The sequence below is a fragment of the Pinus tabuliformis genome, chromosome 4_2 (assembly GCF_031772625.1).
Source record: "Pinus tabuliformis cultivar Carrire ecotype Pingquan chromosome 4_2, CPIR1, whole genome shotgun sequence".
Taxonomy (NCBI): Eukaryota; Viridiplantae; Streptophyta; class Pinopsida; order Pinales; family Pinaceae; genus Pinus; species Pinus tabuliformis.
The window spans coordinates 682,363,916-682,369,011 of record NC_142304.1 but is presented as its reverse complement, the minus strand read 5'-3'; positions in this window follow the sequence as shown (position 1 = coordinate 682,369,011).

Sequence of the window (5,096 nt, the reverse complement as noted above, 5' to 3'; positions counted from 1 at the left end):
ACATTTTGGTTCAACAATAATGGAGGAAGAGGTAGGAGTAGGAGATAGGCATCCTCTCGCGAGCGGGAGGAAGAGTACCATATCCATATTTAGTCATGAAATCTCAAATGGAATGTCTGATTGCCATGTGCGAGATCATCATTCTCTTACTTCATCCTTGGCTCAAGAGTCGTCTCGTTAACAACAATGTTAAGAAGGTCAATCCATGCGATATAGTCAAAAGATTCCATAGATTATCAAGATATTGTAATGGAGGTTTGGAGCAAGCAATTATAGGATCCTCCCTTTTATATTTATTCAAATCCATTTTTGCAGTAATTCACATTTTGATAGCATTACTTTGATTTACGGGTGAGTGGGTTGATAGTATAGTATTTTTTCCAAGGAAATAAATTGACCTCCCATTCAACCCGAAAGCAAGAATGAGGTTACCAATACAAGCCAACCATAGTTATACTCACTTAAGAGTTTTTTTCTCAGGTGCAAAGCCATTATAACAAAAATCATCAAGGCATCGAAGCTCATTATGTCACTGGCAGGGATTTTAACTTGGATGGGAAGGACAATAAACATTCTTCCCAACCACCCAAGATAACCCTAATTGACAAGGTTGATAGTATAATATGTGTTCAAACTTGGTACCATAATTGCATGGGGACTTTTCTTTTGTGTCGTAGGGTTGGTCTTTCGAAAGTGTTCCCTTGGGTACAAATATTGCAATAGTACCTTGGTGAGAGAGGAGATATTGTATGATTCATGTGCTGCTATAAGATGTACATTAAGTTCATTATAGAACTGATTTTAAAGCTTTCCAAGAGCATTCACCTTTTTTCTCTAACACAATGCTAAGTTATTTAATGATCTCAAACTAGTTGGAAGCCTTTTGATATTCAAAAGCTTATTATTAACTTACGAATGTAACATCCTGGTGAAAATTTCATGTAATCAAAGTTAATAAAGGAAAAAATAAGACCACGGGTAAGGGACAAATAGTCCAAGCTAAATGTTGGGAAAAGATATCCTAGTGGGCATCACTGGATGTGCTTATGGCTAAAGGAAATTATAAAAGGTAAAGGCATTAAAAGGAAAAAATGCATTTTTGGCATAATTATTTATGAAAATAAAGGAAATTAGGAGAAAAGTAAGGTGAAAGGTCACAGGTTGCATGTGAGGAGGAAATTGAAGGAAAATAATGGAAAATGAAGAAAGTAGAGACCTCATTGATAAAAAGGCTTATGAGGATCAGTTGGAAGGCTCTTGGCTCAAGTTTTTGCTTAGGTTTTGGAGCAAGCAAGGGAAGGACAAGGAAAGGAAAGTAAGGATCAAGGAAGGAAAAGCACGATAAAACAACTTCAGCATGAATACTTACAGGTAACATATTGCATGTGTGATTTCCTAGCTAGTTTTGACATGCATGGCTTTGCATGATGGTGTATGGTTCTCTTGCTATCGGTGGCATGGTTTTGTTGGGTTATGACCGCGGTTTTTAGCCTAACCTTGCCTTTTGGGACGTCATCGTATGTTGGGATGTTTATCTCGGCTTTGAGCTTTTGTTTGCCTGATGGATTTCAGAATCTAGGGCAGAGGTGGTCTCAAGGTTCATTCCCAAAGGCCTAGGAATCCCTTGACCGATTTTGGCAGGATACACGGTAAAGCCTGAGGGAGAAGTCTCGGTTTAGGGCCTAGTGATACGAGTTTGGATTGTAGTAAAGCCTAAGAGACTAGTCTCGGTTTAGGGATTAGTGATCCGGGATTGGATTGTGGTAAAGCCTAAGAGGCAAGGAGATGGAAAATTCCTCAAGGATTGTGATGGATTTCGGATGGCATGAAAAGTTCAGTTTGGTTGTGATCGGAGCACCGGTTTTGGTGTGATCATAGTTTGGTGAGGGTGGAGGTGGTTTAACCTCTGGATTCCCTTGATTGTTTTTGGATTGTTTACACATGAAATCCCACATTCATGCTTGGAATATGGCACAGGGGTGACTGGCTAAAGGAAAGATTTGGTTCAACCATGTCTACAGTCGGGTGGTACATGGAAGTCCCGAACCTTGTCAGATTTGCCTATGATTAATGAAAGCTAATTTCTCTTGTTTTTGCACTTGTTATATATGTGGATTTAATGGTTGTTATATCTCTGTTATTTATATGGTTTTATGTTGGTTATAAGCTTGGTTAATTGATTGGTTCATGTCATGGTTATCTCATGTATTTACTTGTAATTGTTAAATTGGTGGATACAAGGCCTAATTGATGTCATAACAACTCAAGGGAGAAGGTGGTGATCCTTCTTGTCATGTTTCATAAGAGTTTTCAGTCATTCATGCTTTGTCTTGTATCCTAGACCTGTAGGTTGCATTAATGTCAAGTGTCTAACAGAATGTCAGTCCCAGTTGGGGATGGTCAAGCCTAGTCCTGAGGTTGATTTTTGGTTTATTAGTCTTGTCATCATGTCTTTGATGGATTCTAAAAGTTATAACAAGTTCTGGGCAGTGGCCAGAATTCTGGGCTAGAAAAGTGCCTTGAATTTTGTGGATGCAGGCACAGGTCTGTTGGGAAAAGTCCCTGGACACTGGCTTGCAGGCTTGTGAGAGCATCCAAAGGCCCCTGGACTCTGGCATGCCCATAGCATGAGAGCGTCGAGAGGTCAAGAGAGCTAAAAGATTAGTGGGACCTAGGGAAAAAATTCCTGAGTGGCTGAGATGTCCCCTGGGGGTGTTTTTGTTGATGTGTTCCATCGATTCCATTTCCTTAAGGTCACCGAGGAGGTTGAATCCCTTCATAGTGGCCTCTCTCGTCACATGTTTACCCCGGTTGCCCAGTTACCTAAGTAAATGTGGGAGGAGGGTGGTTATAGAGTGGTATTAGAGCGTGGTTGCGCTCTCCTTGGGTGAATGTGTTTGTCATGCATTCATGTTGGTTGCATATGTGTTCCTTATGCTTGTAAACCATGTGCTTTTTGCATTTGCATGGTGTTGATCATGGTTGTAGTGATGTCGCCATGTGAAGGTTGATGGTGTTGTTATGGAATGTGGCGTCATGAGCACATGGTTGTATTTGCATTTGTTATGCATGTCAGTGAAATATGTTGTTATGCATGCATTTTCATGGTGAAGGTTATTGTGCATGAGGTCATTATTTGCAATTAGGTCATCATGATGCTATTGGTATGTTATGATGCTAATAACAATGTAAACTTTGAAATGGGAACTCTAGCCAAAAAACCCCAAAAAAACATGAAAAACAGTACCAAAAACGAAAAGTGTTGATGCTGGAACAACTCTTCTTATTTTTTAGTGTAAATTTTCAACATGCTTTAAAAATGGCGGTGAAAACCAATTTTTTGTGCAAAAATTGTGCAAAAAACACCCTGAAAACGAAAAGTGTTAATGCTGGAATAACACTTTTTTTTCCAGTGTAAATTTTCAACATGTATTGATGAAATAAGGTATGTTTTTTTTTTCACGATAAATTTTCAATATTTTGAAATAATGGAATAAAAGATTTTATCATGACTCCAAAAAACATTAAAATTTCAAAAAAAAAAAAAAAAAAGGGAAAAGGTTTAAAAAAACGTAAATAAAAATATATATTAAAAACAAAACATAAAATTAAAGAAAAACAACAACAAAAATCAAATATATAAAAAAGACAACAAAAAAATTTCAAACATCAAAATAAAATTAACAAAAGCCAAAAAAATAAATTAACAAAAAATAAATCAATCATAAAAATGTTAAAAAAAAAAGAAAAACAAAATTAACCTATAAAAAATAAGAATTAAAAAACTAAAATATATATATATATAAAGAAATAAATAATAATAAAAACATATTTTCAAAAATTAAAAATAAATAAACTATAAAATTAAGTAAATAAAAATACAAAGATTTAAAAAATAATTAACAAAAAAAACTAGAAAATTAACCAAAAAAAATAAAAAGTTTTAAATAATTTTAAAACAAACAAACAAAAATTACTAAAATTAAATTAAAAACATTTTTTAAAATATAATAAACCTAAAAAACAAAAATAAAAAACTCAAATTTAAAAAAAAAAAACAAACAAAAAGAAACAAAAACAAAAAAACCATTATATATATATATATATAATGACCCCCCATTGGGGCCGTCGAGTGGCTCTCACCCTCAAGGGGCCTATGGGGGTGTAATTTTTTATTTTATTTTTAAGTTTGAAAATAATTTTTTTAATGTTAATGGTTTTTTTGGTTTTTTTTTTTTTAATTTGAGTTTTTTTGTTTTAAGTCTATTATAATTTTTTGTGTTTTTTTAAATGTTTTTAATTTAATTGTAGTAATTTTTTAATTTTTGTTTGTCTATTTTTTAATTTTGTTTTAAATTATTTAAAACATTTTAATTTTTCTTTTCTTTTGTTTGTTAATTTTCTAGGTTTTTTTTTTTAATCTAGTTTGTTTTTAAATTTTTAGGTTTTTTTTTAATGTTTTTTTTAATTTTTGTATTTTTATTTACTTAATTTTATAGTTTTTATTTTTCCAATTTTTTTTATCATTTACTAGATTTTTTTTTTACATTTTTATGCTTTTTTTGTCTTTTTTTATATATGTTTTTATTAGTAATTAACATTTTAAAAAAGAGAAATAAGACGACTAGAAAATTTGTTAAGTAATCATGATTTAAAAAACAAATGGGCCAAAAAAAACAAAAGTGTCAAAAAATGTAACATTAAAAATAAATAAATAAATCCACACTTAATACATTAGAAAATTTAAAGTGTCAAAAATAAGCCCTCTAAAAAAGAGAGTTGATGCTACATCAACACGTTTCAAATCAGCGTAAAAATCACTAACATTTAAAAACAAATATTTATATCGATACTTAAGAAAATTTGAAGTGTTAAATATATGCTCCGAAAAAAGAAAAATAAAATAAATAAAAATAAAAATAAAAATAAATCAATAAATCAATAAAATAAAATTGTATTCTGCATCAACACTTTTCAAAATCGGTTGACTTTTTTGCTACCTCAACAAAATGGGGAATTGTATCAGTTCTTGTTTCAAAGTTTACATCGTTTAATGTGTTCGCTGAGATAGAGCAGGAGATGCAGATCATCAAAGT